Source organism: Ranitomeya imitator, chromosome 4, assembly GCF_032444005.1.
Source record: "Ranitomeya imitator isolate aRanImi1 chromosome 4, aRanImi1.pri, whole genome shotgun sequence".
Lineage (NCBI taxonomy): Eukaryota > Metazoa > Chordata > Amphibia > Anura > Dendrobatidae > Ranitomeya > Ranitomeya imitator.
The window spans coordinates 657,982,465-658,006,890 of record NC_091285.1 but is presented as its reverse complement, the minus strand read 5'-3'; the positions used below and the strand labels follow the sequence as shown (position 1 = coordinate 658,006,890).

The window sequence follows — 24,426 nt, the reverse complement described above, 5'->3', positions numbered from 1 at the left end:
CAGTAAACCATTTTATATCCCTTTTTTTTTTTTTTACATATTCCTCACTAATAATGTGACAAGTGTCTGTGTGCAAAATTTTTCATTTCATTCATTCCCCAGTTTTTACAGCCAGGAGCAACAGCTGCATTAGCAGAGCTCCTGGTTGTAAAATTATTTAACCCCTTCAGATGGATTTACATCATGGGACATGACTGTACGGCGGACAGGTATGGGATATTGTTGTTTGTTTTTTTTACCTTTTTTTGCAGAAGACAATGGTCATCATTTGGATTGAGCGTATAATAAAGCTATTCCAACACCATGTGTATTTATTTCATTAAAATACATTTTTCATAATGTGTTTGTTTTTTAACCCTTTGTTAATATTGGATTAATAATGGATAGGTGTCTTATTGCCACCTCTCTATTATTAACCAGGCTTAATGTCACCTTACATTAGCAAGGTGACATTAACCCTTTAATACCCCATGTCGCACTGCTACTCGGGAGAGAAAAGAGAGGGGCTAAGTGCCAGAATAGGCGCATCTTCCAGATGTGCCTTTTCTGGGGTGGCTGGGGGCAGATGTTTTTAGCCGAGGGGGGGCAATATCCTTGGTCCCTCTCTAGGCTATTAATATCTGCCCTCAGTCACTGGTTTTCCCACTCTGGCGGAGAAAATTGTGCGGGTGCCCACGCCAGTTATTTCCGTGATTTAACCCTTTATTTTAACACCTAGAGCTCTAAAATTTTGCACACATACACTTGTATCATTATTAGTGAGGAATATGTAAAAAAAGGGATATGAAATGGTTTACTGTGTGTAAACCATGTCTCATATCCTGTCAGGTTTGATAAGGAGATAGGAAAAGCCGACAATTGAATTACCGGCTTTTATGCTATCTAGCTCTGTATTAAATATATGTGTGTGTCTCAATGACATAAACAGGGCCGCCATCAGGGCATGACAGCCGTGACTGGCGTATGGGGCCCGGTGAGCAGAGGGGGCCCGCATCGGGCCCCGTCTCATCTGGTCACCGGGCCCCCCCTGCAGGCGCTGCGGCAGCAGCACACTATTGACGTGCGGGCCCGTGCCCGCACGTCAATAGTTAACAGCCGCCAGCCAGTCTGAGGCTGGCGGCTGAATAGGGCCGCAGTGCGCACTCGCCGGCGTCGCCGGCGTCTGACGTCATTGTCAGCCGCCGGGCCCGGCGGCGAGTGCGTCTGTGTGGAGCCTGGAGAGGGAGCTTCACCCGGCGCTGGAGCTTGGCCAGGTAAGAAGTAGTGTTTTTTTTTTTTTCTTTGAGAGCTGCTGCGATCCAGGGGGGCCCGGGGGGCAGGATGATGGACACACAGGGGCAGAAATGCTGGACACACAGGGGCAGAATGGTGGACACAGTGGGGCAGAATGCTGGACACACAGGGGCAGAAATGCTGGACACAGTGGGGCAGAAATGCTGGACACAGTGGGGCAGAATGGTGGACACAGTGGGGCAGAATGGTGGACACACAGGGGCAGAAATGCTGGACACAGTGGGGCAGAAATGCTGGACACAGTGGGGCAGAATGGTGGACACACAGGGGCAGAATGGTGGACACACAGGGGCAGAATGGTGGACACAGTGGGGCAGAATGCTGGACACACAGGGGCAGAAATGCCGGACACAGTGGGGCAGAATGCTGGACACAGTGGGGCAGAATGCTGGACACAGTGGGGCAGAATGGTGGACACACAGGGGCAGAATGGTGGACACACAGGGGCAGAATGGTGGACACAGTGGGGCAGAATGCTGGACACATTGACAAAGGGGCAGAAATGCCGGACACAGTGGGGCAGAATGGTGGACACAGTGGGGCAGAATGGTGGACACAGTGGGGCAGAAATGTGGACACACAGGGGCAGAAATGCTGGACACAGTGGGGCAGAAATGCTGGACACAGTGGGGCAGAAATGCTGGACACAGTGGGGCAGAAATGCTGGACACAGTGGGGCAGAAATGCTGGACACAGTGGGGCAGAAATGCTGGACACAGTGGGGCAGAAATGCTGGACACAGTGGGGCAGAAATGCTGGACACAGTGGGGCAGAAATGCTGGACACAGTGGGGCAGAAATGCTGGACACAGTGGGGCAGAAATGCTGGACACAGTGGGGCAGAAATGCTGGACACAGTGGGACAGAATGCTGGACACAGTGGGGCAGAAATGCTGGACACAGTGGGGCAGAAATGCTGGACACAGTGGGGCAGAAATGCTGGACACAGTGGGGCAGAATGCTGGACACAGTGGGGGCAGGATGCTGGACACAATGGGGGCAGGATGCTGGACACAGTGGGGCAGAAATGCTGGACACAGTGGGGCAGAAATGCTGGACACAGGGGCAGAAATGCTGGACACAGTGGGACAGAATGGTGGACACACACAGGGGCAGAAATGCTGGACACACAGTGGGGCAGAATGCTGGACACAGTGGGGCAGAATGCTGGACACACAGGGGCAGAAATGCTGGACACAGGGGCAGAAATGCTGGACACAGGGGCAGAAATGCTGGACACAGTGGGGCAGAATGCTGGACACACAGTGGGGCAGAATGCTGGACACACAGTGGGGCAGAATGCTGGACACACAGTGGGGCAGAATGCTGGACACACAGTGGGGCAGAATGCTGGAGACGGGCAGAAATGCTGGACACAGTGACAGGGGCAGAATGCTGGACATTGGGGCAGAATGCTGGACACAGTGGGGCAGAAATGCTGGACACAGTGACAGGGGCAGAATGCTGGACACAGTGACAGGTGCAGAATGCTGGACACAGGGGCAGACTGTGAGACCCAGGGGCAGAATGCGAGACACGGGGCAGAATGGAGATACGGGGCATGATTGGAGACACGGGGCAGGATGAAAGACATGGGGGCATGACTGGAGACAGATGGGGCAGGATTGGAGACAGATGGGGCAGAATGGAGACACAGGGGGCATGATTGGAGACAAGTGTCAGGATTGCAGACATGGGGGCATGGTTGGAGACATAGGGGGCAGAATGGAGACATGGGGCATGATTGGAGACACTGGGGGCAGAATTGGAGACAGATCGTGCAGGATCATGGGGCAGGATGGATATGATGGAGACAGATGGGGCAGGATGGAGAGATCACATGGGGCGATCATATGGGGCAGGATAAGGAGATCATATGGGGCAGAATGGATACTCATGAGGGCAGGATGGGAGAATATCTGGCTGACGCCAGGAATGAGACACACGGGGCCAGGCTGGGTGATATTATTAATACCATAGGGGCTAATTTAGGGATATTATTACTGCAGTGATGTATTTATTTTATTTTTTGAGTATACTGTTTTAAATGGGGGGCGGTCCTGTTACTGTATAGAGTGATACTATGTCGCCTTCTTCATGTGGTGTAATGTAGAAGTTGTGAAAAATTAAGTAATGTGTTCTGCAAGCGGAGCTCGAGATAACTGTGTTATTTCCTGCAGAGAGAAGTCCTGGCTGGATGAAATGATGGCGGTCTGTGCTGGATGAAAGATGAAGGATTTCACCTAGAGACGTCACTGGTGAGTCAGTGTGTTACCTATACACTGACACTATACACTGTATACAGAGCTCCTGTGTATAATTTCACTAGTGATCACTATATTATCTGTACACAGACACTGCATACTAAGTACAGATCTCCTGTGTATAATGGCACTTATGGTGATAGTATGGTGCTTTTTTAAAAATTACTGATCAGAATTGTAGTATTCAGTCACTATGTGGTGGTAATATGTGGTCTGGACATGGTGTTGTGGTATTTGCTCCTTGTATGTGATATTATTCGATCACTGTGGTGGTAATATGTGGTCTGGTCATGGTGTTGTGGTATTTGTTCCTTGTATGTGATATTATTCGATCACTGTGGTGGTAATATGTCATCTGGTCATGGTGTTGTGGTATTTGTTCCTTCTATGTGATATTATTGGGCATTTTAAAAATTGAAAAATAAATAAAAATATACCTAAATTGTATTGCATATTTTAACAAATATTTAATAGGTTACAGCAGAGTAGGGCCCGGCCAAAAGTGTCTACCGTGTTATGGTGGCGGCTTAAAAAATCTTTTGGCCAAAACAAAAGCTGCCTGCTATATGTGTGATCTGGTGATGGGAACTGTTAATGTGTGATTGGTGAGAAGTGGAGTTTTTCCAAGAGAGAGCGGTGGGACTGTGGACAGTTTGAGGGGTGGAGCCTGGAGGCGGGGCTGGGGTGGAGCCTGGGCGGAGTCTCAAGGGGGCCCCGAAAATTTTGCCAGTATGGGGCCCCGAAATTTCTAGTGGCAGCCCTGGACATAAATACTGTATATATATATATATATATATATATATATATATATATATATATATATATTCTATGTGTAGACATTTATTTTCTCTATGCTATTCTAACCTGTCAGTGTGATTTTACTGTACAGCACACTGAATTACCGGCTTTTCTCTAAAACACTGGTGAGTAAGTCACAAGTGAGTGAGTAAGTCACAAACATGGACCATGTGTAATCCATATTTTTCTCACCCCATAGACTTTTATTGGCAAATTTTTTGTGCAATACGCTGACAAATGCAGCATGCTGCGATTTTCTCTGCCCATAAAATACGGCCGAGAAATATACGCTAGATAGGAGCTGCCCCATAGAGAAACGTTGCAATGCGTTGTTTTTGCGCCTCACATACGTCTGTATTCCTCTCTAGTGTGACCCCAGCCTAACTCTTAAGCCGGGGTCACACTAGACCGTAATACGGCCGAGTGCAATGCGATAAAAAATCGCATTGCACTCGGACCAATGTTAACATATGGGGCCGCTCCCACCAGCCGACTTTTTGTTGGCCGTTTTCCTTGGTCCGAGACAATCGCAGAATGCTGCGATTGTCTCGGACCGAGGAAAACTCTCGGCTCACTCGCACCCATATAAGCCTATGGGTGTGAGTGAGACAGCGCACACCACTCGGATATCATCCGAGTGATGTGCGTTATAAGCGGTCACCAGCAATGGAGGAGATGGAGAGATTCATTTCTCCGCCTCCTCCGCAGCTGTGCTCCGATCCTCCCTGTGCAAGAGAATCGGAGCACAGACGCATGAGACTCGGCTCCTGCTCTGCTGCGAGCAGGAGCCGAGTGTCATTAGCACATCACATCCGATGCTCTCGCATCCGATGCAATACGCTAGTGTGACCCCGGCCTTAGGCATAGTCTTGTCAGCAGTTCTGATGAAAGGTCAGAATGACATATGACAGACATGTCTGCACATAGCCTGTCACTAATAGAAATTATATATGATTTCAAGAATATGTTCAGGTGGTCCCTGATTTCCCTATCAGTCCCCCCTTTTGAGAACAGATATGATTCTTCACTTGACCTACAGGTGCTCCTAAGGCCTAGAGCCAGTGTCGGACTTTCTTCTCATTTTCTTCTGCCGAATCCCCCGTAAGAGGGGAGGTCATATCCTATTCTCAAATATGGCATCTAACATATTCATCATTGTGGGGTTTTAAATTTTATGTGTATGATTTTACTGAACTGATGGTGCCTCTATCAGTCTGTAGAGGAGTCTGCTTGTCCTGTCAGTGTATCCCTAGCATACATTATGAATCTCTCTTTATTATAGTAAAGATAATTCATCCAGTTCATATTTTTCATAAAATCAAGTCCAAATGACGCTGCAGTCTCATAAGTGTCACTTTGGCTTGACTGGGCTTAAGGTTATCAGCATCATCAGAAGCAGGATGATCACTCTTCTGTTCCAGGATCTTGCAGTGGCTTGCATGGATCCATGTGGGTTTCCCTCAAGCTTTACTGACGTGGCTGTAGTGAGGAAGACTTGGAAGGGCCCGTCAAACCTCAGCTCCAGTGGTTTCCGTGTGTGTCTCTTAACCACCACCCAGTCTCCAAACTGGAGAGAATGGGTTCCTTCCCGGCTCTCTGGGTCTGGAATAGAATCAAACACTTGTTTATGCATGAGTGAGAGCCCCTTTTGAAGGCCCTGGACATAACTGGTGAGACTGTCACACTGCAGTTGCAGTGTCTGTGGGAAGTACAGGCCTAATCTTGGTGCTGCTGACCCAAACAAACCTCAAAAGGGGACATTTTTGTCTTTCTGTTAGGCGTGTACCTGATGGAGAACAGAGCTAAAGGCAAACACTCTGTCCAATGTTTTCCCAATTCCTCACTTGCTTTTTGGATTTTTAGCTTGCCATTTGGCCGTTCTACCTTGCCGCTGGCTTGTGGTCTGTAGGGGGTATGAAATGCCTGTGTGACCCCTAGCATTTGCATAACATTTTGCATTACCTCCCCAGTGAAGTGGGTAACTCTGTCAGATTCTATGGTTTCAGGCAGTCCAAATCTACAGAAGACTCCTGACATCAATTTCTTTGCAGTGGCTCTTGCAGTAGCTTTTGACATCGGAAAGGCTTCTGGCCACACTGAGAAGAGGTCGACACACACAAGACATTATTCATACATTCTGTAGCGTGGCTAAAGGTTGTATAGTCTACGGGAGGTATGTATCACAGAGAAGGCTTGTCGAAGTAATGTAACCCGGAGTGTTTTCTTTAGTACACATAAAGCAATAAGGAATTGTTTAGTATATTTGGGTCCGGGTTACGGGTAGCTATGAGAGATGGGAGAGTCTGGCTACCCATATACCTCACCCCTGGGTAAGGGGCATAACCATGCCTATCTATGTTTGGTTCAGGACCTGTGGTGATGTCACAACCACATGTCTAATCATGTGATGGGTTCCTGGGTGTGGTTACACCTATGTAAAGAGGTGTGTGTGTAGCACATGGTGAGAGTGTTTGGGAGTCTGTCAGTGTGGACAGACTTCCATGTGTCCTGGCAGGACACTGCAGAGTGGCCTGTGTGTTGGACGGTTCCACGTGAGGACAGATGTCCTGAACAGCACACAGAGACCATATTTAGGCTGGAGAGCCTACGTGCTGGACAAGGCACAGCCTGAATGCTTACAGGTCTGAGAGAGCGGAGCTCTACTATGGACATTGAGGATTCAACTGTCTGATGTAAGACTGTTTACCTGTTGTTCCTGTTGCTATGTGGTTTATGGAGTGAATAAACCTACATGAACGCTGAAGAGAATGTGCCTCCTGTTTCCTCCTATGCACCTGAGCGAGTACAACCCCTACAGTTCCTACCTTGGGAAGTTGAATGAAGTCATCCTGCAGTTGTTGAAATGGGTAGAGGGGCTTAAGTGTGTGTTTTTGTGGTACTTTCACTACAATACCTGGATTTGTTGTGCACATGTGAGACATGCCTGTGTAAATCTAGTAGCAACCATTCTGAATACAGGCGCAACTCATTGCTTGTCTACCAAAGCACACATGGCATTCTTAGATGGGTGCGTTGGACCGTGGGCAGCTTGGACCATTGCAGGATACAGAGACCTTGGCAGACACACCTGCTGTCCCACCTTCCACAAACCTTCATGGTTCCATGCTCTCGAGTCAGCCCCTTTAAGCGCTTCAATGAGTGCCGTCAGCTCCGCCTCTTGTGCAGACATATGAGGAGGGAGTGCTTCTGCTTTTACTACCTCATGCTGTGTGACCACTGCATACCCAGTGTAGAACCGTCCGTCTTCACCGATGCTCCTTGAACCATCTACAAAAAAAGCTCAACATCTGGATTAGTGAGAGGTACATAAGAAATATGTGAGAAACCTGCAGTTTCTTGAGCCATAAGGGCTATACAGTCATGTTCATGGTATGCATCAAATAGTTCTTCTGTCAAATTCTGCAAAAACACTGGTTTTCCTTGTCCTTCCTCCTCCTCCTTCCCCCTTTGAATCCACTACATCAATTGGAATTAGAGTAGCTGGGTTCAAAGTCATGCATCATTTTAAGGTGACATTGGGAGGCATTAAGAGTGCACATTGAAGTCTGAGGTGTCTGGCTACAGCAGTGTGTTTGCGTTGGACCTGGCTGAGAATGCTGGGTAGATCATGTGGAGTGTAGATGGTTACTCGACAGTCCAATACAATCTCTGATGCCTTATCTAGCAGAAGTGAGATGGCTGCTACTGCTCGAACACATGATGGGGCTTCTCTGGCAACAGGATCTAACCGGGTTGAGTAGTATGCAACAGGCCTGTTCTGTTGGCCATGTTTCTGGGCTAGGACCCCTGTAGCATGTCCCTGCATTTCTACAATAAAGGAGAAATAGTTTAACATAGTCTGGGGTACCCAGGGCTGGAGCAGAAACGATTGCCAGTTTGAGTGAGTAAAAACTGTCTAATGCCTCCTGACTGAGGTGAAAAAGTTGCGTGGGTAGGCAATCATAGAATGGCTGCATGAGAATAGAAGCAGAGCGAATCCAAGGCCTACAATATGATGCTAACCCCAGGAAAGTGTGTAGGTGTTGAACCCCTGTGGGTGGCTTTAGTAGTTCAATTGCCCTTTTCCTATCCTCGGTCAAGTGACGTGCTCCCTGTGATATGCAATGTCCCAGAAAGACAACCTTCAGTTGACAGAACTATAGTTTTTCTCTTGAGGCTTTACACCCTTTCAAAGCCAGGTGTTGAAGCAGTGAGTTTGTAGCTTCACAGCATACATCTCTATTTGGGGCACAAAGGAGTAGGTCATCCACATACTGGAGTAGGACTACCTCAGCATGTGGAATAATCCAGTCCTGGAAAACAAGTTGCAATGCAGCAGTATACAGGGTTGGGGACTGTTGTGGGCTCCCTGCGGTAGCACCATCCACGTATACTGCTGGCCCCTAAAAGTGAAAGCAAAAAGATATTGACAGTCCTGGTGTAGAGGCGCAGAGAAGTAAGCATTTGCGAGGTCTTTGTAGGGTGAAGCAAGCAGCTGTTGTCGGGATCTGTCACATAATTTTATGTGGGCTGGGTACCACTGGCGTGAGTAATTCAGTGACTGCATTTATGGCGCTAAGGTCATGGACCTTTCTGTAAGTGACCGGCTCCCCTTTCCTGCCCTTTTTTTTTTACTGAAAATAAGGGAGTGTTTGCTACAGACTTTGTGGATTTTATGGCCCCAGAAGCAATTAGATCTGTGATATTCTTTCCTATTGTTTCTTCATGGGCAGCACTTAAAGGGTACTGTCTGATTTGAGGTGGTTTTGCTCCTGGTTTCAAGTGAATCATTACCGGAGGAACTGGCGTATGTTCGATATCAGTTTTGGACTTTGCCCATAGCGCGCCTGGGGCCTGTGCCAGTGACTTATCGCCTTCACGAGGGAAGGGGGAGTCTGGTATATGCAGGCATGCCAATATTTTACACAATGTGGATTCTGGGATCCCAGCTGTCAACTTAACTGTACCATCAGGTTCGCACATTATGTGTGCTTGTATTACTTAGAGTACGTCCGAACCTAGCAAATTAACAGGTGAATTGTCACTGATCAGTAGCTTTGTGAGACATGTGTGGTCAACTAATCGGAGGGACAATGGTTTAGTCAATTTACATTCTTGGAGCAGTCCCTCAAAACCTTGAGTGTAGAGGGTATCATCTGATATGTCTGATGATTTGACATGTTCTTGGTGGATAACTGTCTGGGCTGCCCCCTTTTCCACCAGGAATGGGATTTTTCTACCATATGGGAGATGTACTGGGACTAATCCTTGTGGGCTTGGGTGTGAGGGTGCACTAAGGGGGTAGATGGCTACAGGGTTGCCTGTTTTTTATTGTGGGTTTTGGGTTGGAGTGTTCGTCTTGGGCTGGCTCTCTTTTCTGGGTGCCCTGCACTGACGGCTGATGTGCCCCTTTTTCCCACAGTTATAGCACTCAATCCGTCGTCGGTCTTTCTTGGTAGAATTAGTCCTGTAACCGTCCTGAACGTCATTGGAAGCATAATGTATCTGTATTAACTTTGTCTTCTGATCTAATTCAACCCCTTTCGCCACCCGCACCAATTCTTCTATTGGGCATATTCTCCAGTCGGGTTTAGCTGCCTGTACCTTTTGTCTGAGCTGTGGTTTAAGCCCTGCTATAAATGCCCCATGGAAAATCTTCCTACCTACATCTCCCATTTCTTCATAACCCAAATCTGCGTGTCTCAGTTTCGAGTTACCCCACAAATGATCTACTGTGTCATTGGGGCCTTGTGCTGTGTCCAGAAAGGATATTTTGGATTCCCCTACTCTCGCCTGGCACCATGTATGTAGTCCTTTTAGAAAGTGCACCCCTGATTCTATGGCCCTGACATACTGTGCTCCCAACTCCCGTTCTAAAAGATATGATCTCCCTGCCCTAGTTATTGCCTCCAGTACTGACTCCATTCTTGCGTCCTCAATTTTCCCCCTTAAGATGGACTCTAAGTCTGCCCATGTACACGTGTAGGTATTGTTCAGTCCTACCATCCATCTATAGAAGACCATTGGTAAGTCAAATGGGTCTGGGGCGTCCTTAATTAGCATCATATGGTCTTTTGGGCTCCATGGTTTGTAATGGGAAACAGTCGTCATAATAGTCATGGGTGCAGATGGGCGTCTAGGGGTAGATGTTGTTGCGCCTGCAGCGCCGGTTGCGTTCATAGTCTGGAGAGTGGGAGGTTGATACTCTCCATCATCTAGTGTGACTAAACTTTCTTCTTGTTTTATTATCACATTGTATCCAGGTTCTTGTGTCCTAGTCTGAGTGTAGATAACAGGATAAAGTCCTGTCACCTCGTGGGGTCTTGGCCTCCCGCAGGCAGAACATTGTTCATGACAGTCGGGGTTTTGCTGTCCACACACACACACCCATCCTTCAGGAGCCATGAGATGAGGTTGATATGGTGGAGGCATTTTTGCTTTCATTTGGTATCTTATCCCTTGTGGTGTTTCTACCTTAGCCCAACTACCTTCTCTTTTCAATTCCTTTGCTACATCCGCCCCAGCCCTTGCCTGTATTACTAACTTATTGTCCGTAATCCATCCCATACTTGTCGCTAGAGCTGAGTCCCAGAGGGAGGAATCTAGCGGGCTACTCTTCATCCCCGAACCTTTTAACAACTTACTCGAGTCCTTTACAGCAACTTTTCCTTCCCTTTTCTTCACTATCTCATGGGCGCTGCACCCCTCCCTGTGCTCTTTGCTATCTATATTTCCCATTTCTGTCTACTCTTTCTCTCTCGTGTTCTCTGCTTTTCTGGCTGATGTCTTACTGTTCTCCTAATGTGTAGCCCTTATATATGCCCACTTCTCCCGGCCCCTAAAATTTAACTGTCTATAGCGCCCTAACTATCCACACTTTACGTGACCTATACTGCTTTCACAATGCAGGTGTGCAGAAACGTAATTCCACTTTTCCACTCGTTTAGTAATCTATACTGAACTCTCAGCTTATAGGTGTGCAGACTACGGGGACAATAATTAGTGATTTGACCCTTTTGACCGCCTCAGCGTCACGTCACTAATCCCACTCAGGCCTCCTAGTAAGAAAATGGCACGTTCTTCAGATTTAATATGACATACACAGAAACCCTATATATCAGCCAGAAAACAAAATTAACTAGCAGTAGGCAGATTAATGTGATCAAAATTCTCTCACAATCTACTGGCAGCTTGGAGGGCAGCTTGTGCGTACATATAGGACAAGGCAGACAGACGTGACCCCTGACTCCTGCCCCTCAGGGTCACTGGAGAGAGCTGCAGAGGACCTATCCCGATTCGATTAGCTTTTTAGACCTTATCTCTATCACTGCCCAAGAGGACGTCTCCTCAAGGTTGAATCACTCACTCACTCACTCTTCAGTCATATGCTAGACATGTAACAAAACATATAACAGAGATAGCAGCACATAAAATTGACCAATCCAATATGTCTATTAAGTATCACTAGGATATTCTATGGCTCTTTGCCAAACAATATGGGCTGGTCATGTAAGAAGACTTGACTATAACGTACCCAGAATCCGGTCTACAGACTGTGAGACAGTTGGAGACACAGAGATTGTAAGAAACTAATGTTCTTACCTTCCGCGGTGATGTCGTCTGTGTTTCCCTCTGCTCAGGTCTGTCGGCTGCCGGGTTCCAGACACTGGGGAGCCTTCTGTTTTGACCAGCCCACTCAGGAATGCCAAAATGTTAGGGTGATCTGCAAGTCAGACCCTCAGGGATATTGGATGGTTGCCAGATATGAGGATGCTGGAGCAGTGATGGGACAGAGACAGAGATGATCTGTTTCCATAGCCATAAACCTTAAATCAATTACACCTTGCCTTATATACTCTTTCGAGTAGGCGTATACATTCTGATCATGCTTACATCAGCTCTTTATTACAAATGAGATAATTATTGATTGATCAGGTGCTTTTCCATTAGACGTGATCTGTCAACAGGTATTCAATAGCATAAGGTTGCAAAATCAATGTAATTAGCCTCATACAGTTTATAACCTGTTATCTAGCTGATAGGTATTACCACCCGTCATTTGCTTCCCTATATCAGTATAAAGGTACCGTCACACATAGCGACGCTGCAGCGATACCGACAACGATCCGGATCGCTGCAGCGTCGCTGTTTGGTCGCTGGAGAGCTGTCACACAGACAGCTCTCCAGCGACTAACGATCCCGAGGTCCCCGGTAACCAGGGTAAACATCGGGTAACTAAGCGCAGGGCCGCGCTTAGTAACCCGATGTTTACCCTGGTTACCATCCTAAAAAGTAAAAAAACAAACGCTACATACTTACCTACCGCTGTCTGTCCTCGGCGCTCTGCTTCTCTGGTCTGGCTGTGAGCGCCGGGCAGCCAGAAAGCAGAGCGGTGACGTCACCGCTCTGCTTTCCGGCTGACCGACGCTCACAGCCAGAGCAGGAGGAGTGCAGAGCACAGCGCTGGAGGACAGACGGCTGTAGGTAAGTATGTAGTGTTTGTTTTTTTACTTTTAGGATGGTAACCAGGGTAAACATCGGGTTACTAAGCGCGGCCCTGCGCTTAGTTACCCGATGTTTACCCTGGTTACCAGCAAAGACATCGCTGAATCGGTGTCACACACGCCGATTCAGCGATGTCTACGGGGAGTCCAGCGACGAAATAAAGTTCTGGCCTTTCTTCCCCGACCAGCGATCTCCCAGCAGGGGCCTGATCGCTGCTGCCTGTCACACTGGACGATATCGCTAGCGAGGACGCTGCAACGTCACGGATCGCTAGCGATATCGTCTAGTGTGACAGTACCTTAACTCTTAGGCGTAGTCATGTCAGCAGTCTGATTAAAGGTCAGAATTGCATATGACAGACATGTCCAGACATAGTCTGTCACAACTAAAAATTATATATGAATTAAAGAATATGTTCAGGTGGTCCCTGATTTCCCTATCACTGGATTGTGCCGAATGGCAAAAACCTGATGTGTGAAAGGGGCCTAAGGCCTCTTTCACACTTCCATAATCATGAAAAAATCCGGCACTCGAAGAAAAAAGCTCTTTTGAATATTTTTATTAAATCATAAATCCCAGTATATTTTAATGTAACGTTTCGGTCATTTTGACCTTCATCAGACTAGGGAAAATAAATGAACAGAAAAGAATACTCAATAATATAACAAAAATTATAACAAAAAATATATACAATCCAATATGTACACAATCATAGATATATACCCCTGTCTTGTCTCAATATAACTATTAGTACATGTATATCTACAAATCACACACACATCACCATTATTACAAGGAAAATCACCCATTTGCATAAGGGTCCAATATCATACGAGAGCTTCTCCATACCCATTTTAATATCGAGAATTAAGAATATTACAGGTATTGAATATTAATAAAATAATCCCCCATTTCATGAGAATATACAAAAAACGACAAGAGATGGAAAAAAGTTCGCTTACCAGATAATTATATAAATTATAAGAAACACTGTGATTAGAGTGGGCCCAATAATCAGATAGAGGGCTCCAAGGAATTACTGAAACAAAGAAACATAACGATGTAATATAGACAGCCAAAATCGCTACCAAAAAGCTCCCTATTGCATATCACTATATCTTACCACTACAAATTCCATGAACAAATATCCGGACTGTGACCAGAGAAAACCCACATACACGGTACTAGACTCCAAATAGGAGTGCTGAAAAAAAGAGCCGAAAAACAAAAATAAAAATAAAGAGTATCCTGCGACCCCCTCCACAAACAGAACACGTCATCTATATAACGACGCCACAATAAACAATGTGATTGAAATAACTTGTTATTGTATATATAGTCGGATTCAAAGATAGACATAAAACAATTAGCATAAGGTGGGGCCACATTGGACCCCATTGCCGAACCCTGTACCTGAACGTAAAATGTGTCCTCAAATAGGAAACAATTCTCAGTTAATACCAGTTCTAACAAATTAAGTAGAAAAGAAACTACATCCGGATCTTTTTGAGAATCTCTCAGTATGCGTTCAGTTGCCCTAATTCCCTTCACATGCTGAATGGACGTGTATAAATTGTTGACATCCAGGGTCACCAACAGTGTACCTTCTGGGAGTGTACCTATATCCTTCATGATTTTCAGAAAGGCCCCTGTATCTAATAAAAAGGCCTGTGTATCCTTGACTAAGGGTGTCAATACTTTTTCTAACAGGATCGATAATGGTGACAAAATTGAATCCGTCGATGCACACTTCCATCTTCTTGCGTCAGTCACAATCCGTCGACGCGACTGAGCGATGGATCTATCAAAAATAGTGGATAACGGATCCGTTGCATCAGTTTTTTCCATCCATTTCATCCTTTTTTTGGTGGATCCATATTTCATACATCCAAATGGGAGGCTCCCAAATGTGATTGGCTACTGGAAAATAATGGAAACCTATATATTGAGTGTTTTAACTCCCTATCTGTGAGAGGTTGTAGAGCAAGTGGCAGAAACGGAAGGAGTTATAGCAAATATTGTGACCATCTATGTGGATTTTGCTTTTTGAGGCCAATAGGTTGGCAGTGATTGTTTGGGAAAAGGAGGAAGGAAGACAGCGCATCCTTTGTCAGCAACGTTGCCGACGCTTTTGGATCCATCTGCACAGTGATTGACCTTGGTGTCTATTCAACGCTGTACATGGAATTAAGGCAAAACCTGGAGAAGTTCTTCAATTATGTACGCGTGAGAGCTGAAAACTTTGATGTTTTGTTGGAGAACTAAGCCGGAGAAAGGACACCTATTTGCGCTTTTCAATATCACCGGCGGAGAGTCTGATGGTAACACTTTGGTAAGCCTTTATTTTTTTTTAATGGTTTCTCATTCATCAGACTAACTGTAATGTTGTTGCTGGTAGTTTGTAATAATTATTTTCTGTGTCTTTTTTTTTACAGATTCCTTGTAACTGGCGAATCCCTTTCCTCCCTCCATTATAAATTTTGGCTTGGGATTTTGACAATATCAGGGATAGTAAAACAGACCTGCATTGTGGGATTGTTTACAGGAGGGGTACATCCCAAATCCAACAATGGAGAGGTGTCTGGAGATTGCTGCAAATTTTAAAAAGATTTGCCATTTTCCAAATTGCCTGGGTGCAGTGGATGGCAAGCACATAAGGATTGTTAAACCTGCAGGATCGGGCTCAGAATATTCTAATTACAAAGAATATTTTACTATTGTGCTGATGGCCATAGCTGATGCTGAATGCAAATTCATAGTGGTGGATATTGGATCCTATGGCCGCTCCAATGATTTGCAGGTTTTTAAAATGTTTGCAATGGGGCACTCCAAGACCACTCCCTGGAACACCTGGCCCACCAATGCCATTTGTGTGTGTTGGTGATGAAGCCTTCCAACTTTCACCACACCATAGAATTGACAATAAATGCTTTTTGAAACCAAAAATGGTTTTATTTACAATTTTACAGATTGGTAAACTGTTGGGTGGAGATAGTATCGGAGGAGCTGGCAGGGTGGACCACGTCGATAGTGGGGGAAAGGAGATCGGGTTAGGGTTGATCAGAAGTGGAAGGGGGGAGAAAACATGAGGTTGAGCAGGGAGGACAGGTTGGGCGGGGGGTTGGGTTGTAGGTAGGAAATTATAAGGTACAGGAAGCTGGACCTGGGAAGGATTATGTAATGGGAAGGAAACTGTGGGAAAGGTTTTGGAACTGGAACGGATTTTGGAAGCGGCAAGGGTTTGTATACTGAGAAGGATTTTGGTACTGGAAAGACTGCTGAGTTCAAGGATGCTTTCATTCAAGCAGTCATTTGCTCGGCCAAAAGCTTGGTCGTACTCTGGAAGGATGCATTCAGAAGGAAGAACTGGGGTGCATAGCTCCTTTCCTGACTCCTCTGGCACTGCCGCCAAGAACCTAAAGGTGTTCTAGAGGTGGCAGCATCAGAGTGGTGGTGTAAAGAAAAGCTAACTTGTCACCAGCAGCTTCATTTAATGAAGTCTGAGATGATGCTCCAGCGCAGGTGGATGGGGCCGAGGAATCAGATGTGAGGGAAGGGTCAGACGAAGGGTCAGAGGGTGGGGTCTAGTGATGTGGTCCCCAGTGGCGGATTCCTGTGGGATCGCTCCAGAGGGGTCCAACGAAGCAGCAGACTCCCGAGTGCTGCAGATGGTGCTGTGAAAGAAAAGAAAAACAAATATTAATATATTGATATTACATAGCCCTGGCTGAAACAAAAAATACGTACAGAGCCCTGCCGTACTTGTATTGGCTCCTGCATTCTCCCGATCCACTCGGGGCCTGCATCTCCTTGTTGAACTCCCTCTTGAAGAAATCTCTGAGTGACAGCCATTGCTTCACTACCCTTTCACCTGTAAAGTGAAAATTTTTTTTTTTTATTTACAACACACTTCATCTTGCCACCGAAATTACTGAAATGTGAATAATTACGTGCTTGAGTCTGCTGCCTAGGTTTAAGGTCCTCACAGTTGTCCACAACGATGAAGTATACTTGCTCCGAGAGTCGGCGGGTGATAAATTTATCAGCATGGTCGCGGTCAGTCATGTTCCACAGTGGCTCCCGCTTGCGTACCTCTACGATGAGGCGGTCTACATCAATACCCCCCCCCCCCTCCCCCCTCACTCTGAGTCGGGAGCATGCTGTGCAGACTGTTAAAAAACAAAAAAAACACATCAAATATAAAAAGGTACTTACTGGTACTTACTGGAGGCTGACCGCAGCGGCGATCACGACGCCGACCCTGGGAGCTGCTGGGAGGACCTTGACGGCATTGGCCAGAACGTGCAGCAGACTAGAAAAGAAAAATTATGTTGGATATAGGCATATGTTTTGTGTGTGCGATGAAATGTTTTTTATGTGTTGGGTGCACTGTGATGTCTATATGAACTATTTCTGCACAACTTACACTCTGCGCAGCAGCCGCTCCGGGCATTTCTCCACCGACCCGGTCTCCTGGGAGGCCCTCTGCTTCTTCAGCTTCCTGTGAAAACATAATTAATCAATCTAGTGTCAATCCAAAATTTTAACCAGAACAAAAAGAAAAAAATAATTTTTTTAATTACCTCAATACGCCGACGCTGTGAAGGAGGGCTCCCAGAAGACATGATGGTTTTTTTTGGATCTGCAAGTATAAAGACACTTGTTAGCTACTATACAAATTATATGCAAGGCTTTGTGTTCTTTAATACTTACATCAGGAAATCTGCTTGCTGGCCTGGTTGGCCCCTGATGTTTGGTATGGCCTGGTACTGCAAGTATAAACACAATTATAAAATTATGTGTAGGCAGCTGAATTAGAACATAAAAAGTTGCTCCACAGCTAGTAGGATTTAAAAACCTCCCTCTAAAATAATCCCCATAGGACCCACAACCAAAAAACAATGCTAAGTAATTTAATAGGTTTATAAACCACCCCGCTCAAATTTTATATCTGAGCAATGTGCAAGCAGGCAAAAAAACCTACCCTTCTGTAACCTCCAAAAATATACAAAAGGCACACAAGTCTGAGCTTGATATCCTCCTTCCATAATATGCGCAATGCGCAAGCTGGCAAACCCTTACCCCCCCCCCAAAAAAAAACTAAACCTTGCAAACCATACCCTCCTTCAAAGTTTATATGCTTAAACCCCAGTTGAAATTTTATTGACCACATATGCTATTTTTAAAAATCCATTAAAAAAATTAAAATACTCAATTTCTGCTAGCCACATTTTCATACACCTTTTATTTAAACAAATATACCCTCAACCAACTCTGCATTGTATGTTGTGTGTACAGTTTTACATAAACCACACTGCAAAATTTACCTTTGTGAAATGATACTACGTACACTTTTAGGAGAAATTTTTATTATTTGCTGCTTTTTGTTTTAAATTTTCCTTCTTTTAACATCACAAGAAGGAGCAAAACTGCTCTTTATTTTAAATACAAGTACTCTACTCACACACATGCCACACACACACACACACACACACACACCGCAGAACTTTGTTTAAAATACATGTAAAGTTGTAAAAAAAAAGCCTGGACACACAGACACGCAGCACACACACACACACTGCCATTACACACACGACACACATGCCGCACACACACACACCGCATTTTACACACGCCGCACTCACACACACACGCCACACTACTTTGAAAATACATGACAGCAATAAAAAAACTAAACAACCATGGCTGGACACAAACACACACACAAAAAAACTGGCAGGACTCGCGCTGGCTGGCAGGACACTGGCGGGTAGTCTGCTGGCTGGCAGGACTCTTACTGGCTGGCAGGCCTCTGACTGGCTGGCTGGCAGGACTCTGGCTGGCTGGTAGTCCTCTGGCTGGTAGGACACTGGCTGGCGGGTAGTCCGCTGGCTGGCAGGACACTGGCTGGCTGGTATTCGGCTGTCTGGCAGGCTTCTTGCGTCTATCCTTCTTGCTGGCACATTGAGGAATGAAGCCACGTGGCAGGTTTATATAGATTTGAGGCTGTCTGGCCAATTGGCTACTAAATATAGATTTGGAGCATGCTCAGTGTAAAATAACGGAATCTGTCATTTGATGGACAGCGACGGATCCTGCATCCATAGGCTTCCATTCTAGCCAATGACGTATGCTGCTGGATCCGTCGTTGTACATTTTTCCAACGCAGACAAAAAACGTTTCTTTGTACGTTTTTACCAGACGACGGATCAATAAATTCCGACGGATCCTGTGCACGACGGATGAAACGTGAGGACATGCGTCGTAATCCATCGCTAATACAAGTCTATGAGAAAAAGACGGATCCAGCGGGCAAATTCGCAGGATCAGTTTTTTTCACAAAACAACGCATTTTGAAGGAAACAAAAAGATGGAAGTGTGAAAGAGGCCTAAGCTGTTCTCATCTGGCTCCTAGTCAGATAAAATCACGTCCACAGATCCTGTGGTGCATTCCAGTAGGCAGTCGTAACACAATGACATAAGGAAGCTTTCAAGTTCCCTGGTGGTCTAGTGGTTAGGATTCGGCGCTCTCACCGCCGCAGCCCGGGTTCGATTCCTGGTCAGGGAAATAGCTTTTAGTTTTATTTTTCCAGGTGATGTTGTTCAGCTTTCATTAGGTAATATGGCTGAATACAAAAATATGATCCTGTTAAGAGGGAGTAGAGAATTGTAGGAGCATCTATATGATATGATGCACTAGATGCAGATATCAATTCTGGAGTTTTGATGATGGGTAAGATACAACTCTTAGTGAATTTGGGCATCTTTCAGTCATACACCAATCAGAGACCGGAAGACATTTCTGTCCCAATTCCTTAATTAATTATAACAAATTAATTGGTGGTGCTCGGCTGCACCTCTCCTGGTTAAGCTCCATCCTCTTTTGAGACAGTTTGCCGAGTTGGCCAGGATTGGCGTAAATAGTTCTTTTATGCCACAATATTTTCAATAAATGCTTCCCACTTCACAAAGTTTTTATCAATTTGTTCTCCTTTTTTTCTGTGTTTAATCTCTCTAAATATAATAGGCTTTCTACTTGCGAAATGAGTCCTGGAATGTTGGGATCTGTTAAGCCTCCTTAACTGCCTGTCAGATTGCTGATCTGATACAGTGATGTGCAAAGTGTCAGATCAGCGATCTGACTTTATACAGTGATGTCCCACCCTGGGACAATGTAAAAAAGTAAAAACAAATATTATACTGTGTAAAAATATATATTTTTTAAATTCCTAAATAAAGAAAAAGAAATATATTTTGTTCCAATAAATAAATTTCTTTATGTAAAGTTAAAAAAACAACAAAAGTACACATACTTAGTATCACTGCGTCCGTAACGACCTGACCTATAAAACTGTCCCACTAGTTAGCCCCTTCAGTGAACATCGAAAAAAAAAACAAAGCTAAAAACAATGCTTTATCATCATACCGCCGAACAAAAAGTGGAATAACACGTGATCAAAAAGACAGATATACTGTAAATAAACATGGTACCGCTGAAAACGTCATCTTGTCCCGCAAAAACGAGCCACCATAGTGCATCATCAATGAAAAAATAAAAGTTATAGCCCTCAGAATAAAGCGATTCAAAAATAATTACTTTTTATATAAAACAGTTTTTATTGTATAAAAGCACCAAAACATAAAAAAGATATAAATGAGGTATCGCTGTTATCGTACTGACCGGATGAATAAAACTGCTTTATCAATTTTACCGCACACGGAACAGTATAAATGCCCCTCTAAACGAAATTCATGAATTGCTGATTTTTGTTCATTCTGCCTCCCAAAAATCGTAATAAAAAGAGATCAAAAAATGTCAACTCGCCCCACAAAAAATAAAAACCTCACATGACTCCGTGGGCCAAAATATGGAAAAAATTATAGCTCTCAAAATGTGGTGATAAAAAGTGTCTTTTAGTGTGTGACAGCTGCCAAACATAAAAACTGGCTATAAAAACCCGCTATATTTAGTAAATCAAACCCCCTTCATCACCCCCTTTAGTTAGGGAAAAATAAAATAATTTTCTCATTACGGTTAGGGTTAGGGCTAAAGTTATGGTTAGGGTTGGGGCTAAAGATAGGGTTAGAGTTGGGGATAAAGTTAGGGTTAGGGTTGGGGATAGTTAGGGTTAGGGTTGGAGCTAGAATTGGGGTTAGGGTTTGGATTATGTTTATGGTTGGGGTTAGGATTAGAGCTAGGGATGTGTCAGGGTTATGGTTAAGGCAGGGATTAGGGTTAGGGGTGTGTTGGGGTTAGGGGTGTGGTTATGGTTGGGATTAAAGTTAGGGGTGTGTTCGGGTTAGGGGTGTGATTAGGGTTATGGTTAGGGTTGGGATTATGGTTAGGAGTGTGCTTGGGTTAGGATTGGATTCAGAATTAGGGAGTTTTCACTGTTTAGGCACATCAGGGGCTCTCCAAACACGACATCGCCTCCGATCTCAATTCCAGCCAATTCTGCGTTGAGAAAGTAAAATGGTGTTCCTTCCCTTCCGAGCTCTGCTGTGTGCCCAAAGAGTGATTTATCCCCACTCAGGACAAATTGGACAACAACTTTTCTGGTCCAATTTCACCTGTTACCCTTGGGAAAATAAATATGTGGGGGCTAAAATATCATTTTTGTGGGAAAAAAAAGATTTTTATTCTCACTACTCTGCTTTATAAACTTTTTTCAAACACTTGGCGTTTAAAGTTCTCACAACAGATCTAGATAAGATCTTTGGGGGTCTAGTTTCCAAAATAGGGTCACTTGTGGGGGGTTTCTACTGTTTAGGCACATCAGTGGCTCTGCAAATGCAACATGACACCCGCAGACCATTCCATCAAAGTCTGAATTCCAAAACGCCACTACTTCCCTTATGAGCCCCTACGTGCGCCCAAACAGTAGTTTTCTCCCACATATTGAGTATCAGCGTACTCAGTACAAATTGCACAACAACGTTTGGGGTCCAATTTCTCCTGTTACCCTTGGAAAAATACAAAACCGGAGGCTAAATTATCATTTTTGTGGAAAAAAATTATTTTTTATTTTCGCGGCTCTGCATTATAAACTTCTGTGAAGCACTTGGGGGTTCAAAGTACTCACCACACATCTAGATAAGTTCCTTAGGGAGTCTACTTTCCAAAATGGTGTCATTTGTGGGGGGTTTCCACTGTTTATGCACATCAGGGGCTCTCCAATTGCAACATGGTGTCCGATCTCTATTCCAGCCAATTTTGCATTTGAAAAGTCAAATGGCACTCCTTCCCTTCCGAGCTCTGCCATGCACCCAAACAGTGGTTAACCACCACATATGGAGCATCAGCGTAATCAGGATAAAATGAACAACTTTTGGGGTCAAACTTCTCCTGTTATGCTTGGGCAAATAAAAAATTGTGGCGAAAAGTTAATTTTTTGTAAAAAAATATGATTTGTTATTTTTACGCCTCTACATTATAAACTCCTGTGAAGCACTTGGGGGTTCAAGGTACTCACCACACATCTAGATAAGTTCCTTATGGGGTCTACTTTCCAAAATGGTGTCACTTGTGAGGGTTTTCCACTGTTTAGGTACATCAGGGGCTCTCCAAACGCGACATGGCGTCTGATCTGATTTTCCAACCAATTTTGCACTGAAAAGTCAAACAGCGCTCCTTCCCTTCCAAGCTCTGCCATGAGCCCAAAAAGTGGTTTACCCCCACATTTGGGGAATCAACATACTCAGGACAAATTGCACAACAATGTTTGGGGTCCATTTTCTCCTGTTACTCTTGGTAAAATAAAACAAATTAGATCTGAAGTAAAAAAATTTTGTGAAAAAAGGTTAAATGTTCATTTTTTTTAAACATTCCAAAAATTACTGTGAAGCACCCAAGGGGTTAATAAACTTATTGAATGTGGTTTTGAGCACCTTGAGGGGTGCAGTTTTTAGAATTGTGTCACCTTTGGGTATTTTCTATCATATAGACCCCTCAAAGTGTCTTCAAATGTAATGTGGTCCCCCCAAAAAAATGGTGTTGTAAAAATGAAAAATCACTGGTCAACTTTTAACCCTTATATCTCCCTAACAAGAATGAATTTGGTTACAAAATTGTGCTGGTGTTAAGAAGACATGTGGGAAATATTACCTATGTATTTTGTGTGACATATCTGTGTGATTTAAGGGCATGAAGGGCATCCCTCCACTCGCAGAGAGCCGCACACCACATATATGGCTTCCGCTGCTCTGTGCGCACAGAACCTGTAATGACGTCACATGAGGGGAGGAGTCAGGAGTCACATGATCAAGGGCCTCCATGTACTGCAAGACTGCCGTGTGAATATAGTAGAGCTGTGTGTGTACAATGTGCATAGAGTGGAGCTGTGTGTATGAGGTGTACGGAGCAGAGCCGGGTGTTTGTACGAGGTGTACGGGATGGAGCCATGTGTGTATGAGGTGTACGGAGTGTAGCCGTGTGGAAGGTGTACAGAGCAGAGCCGCATGTGTATGAGGTGTACAGACCGGAGCCTGGTGTGTTCGAGGTGTACTGAGCGGAGCTGTTGTGTGTATGAGGTGTACAGAGCAGAGCCGTGTGTGTAAGGAGCGGAGCCGCATGTGTACGAGGTGTACAGAGTGGAGCCGCGTGTGTACGAGGTGTAAGGAGTGGAGCCGTGTGTGTACGAGGTGTACAGAGTGGAGCCATGTGTGCAAGGTGTACGGAGCAGAGCAGTGTGTACAAGGTGTACGGAGCACAGCCACATGTGTAGGAGTAACTAGGTGTGGCCATTATACTGTACGCAATATCATGTGTGACCATTATACAGTATTGAGCATCATGTGTGGCCATTATACAGTATGTAGAATTATATGGGCCCATTATACAGTATTGAGCATCATGTGTGGCCATTTTACAGTATGGAGCACTGTGTGGCCATTATACAGTATGGAGCACTGTGTGGCCATTATACAGCATGGAGCATCATGTCGGCCATTATACAGTGTTGAGCATCACGTATGGCCATTATACAGTATGGAGCACTGTGTGGCCATTATACGGTATTGAGCATCACGTGTGGCCATTATACAGTATGGAGCATCATGTGTGGCCATTATACAGTATGGAACATCATGTGGGCCAATTTACAGTGTTGAGCATCATGTGGGCCAATTTACAGTGTTGAACATCATGTGTGGCCATTTACAGTATGGAGCACTGTGTGGCCATTATACGGTATTGAGCATCACGTGTGGCCATTATACAGTATGGAGCACTGTGTGGCCATTATACAGTATTGAGCATCATGTGTGGCCATTATAAAGTATGGAGCATCATGTGTTGCCATTATACAGTATGGATCACTGTGTGGCCATTATACAGCATCGAGCATCATGTGTGACCATTATACAGTATGGAGCACTGTGTGGCCATTATGCAATATTGAGCATCATGTGTGGCCATTATACAGTATTGAGCAACACGTGTGGCCATTATACAGTATTGAGCATCATGTGTGTCCATTATACTGTATGGAGCATGATGTGGGGCCATTATACAGTATGGAGCATCATGTGGAGCCATTACACAGTGTGGAGCACTGTGTGGCTATTAT

The 24,426-nt window shown here is 44.9% G+C and overlaps 1 long non-coding RNA gene across 1 annotated transcript; it reads right to left on the bottom strand.

The window, feature by feature from the left end:
• Positions 1-17,297: 17,297 nt before the first annotated feature.
• On the bottom strand, positions 17,298-17,703 carry LOC138674333 (uncharacterized). The gene is made up of 3 exons (XR_011320596.1): positions 17,573-17,703; positions 17,443-17,501; positions 17,298-17,360 (listed from the first exon to the last, which is right to left on the bottom strand). It is a non-coding gene; the product is annotated as an uncharacterized lncRNA (long non-coding RNA).
• Between the last annotated feature and the right edge of the window lie 6,723 nt (positions 17,704-24,426).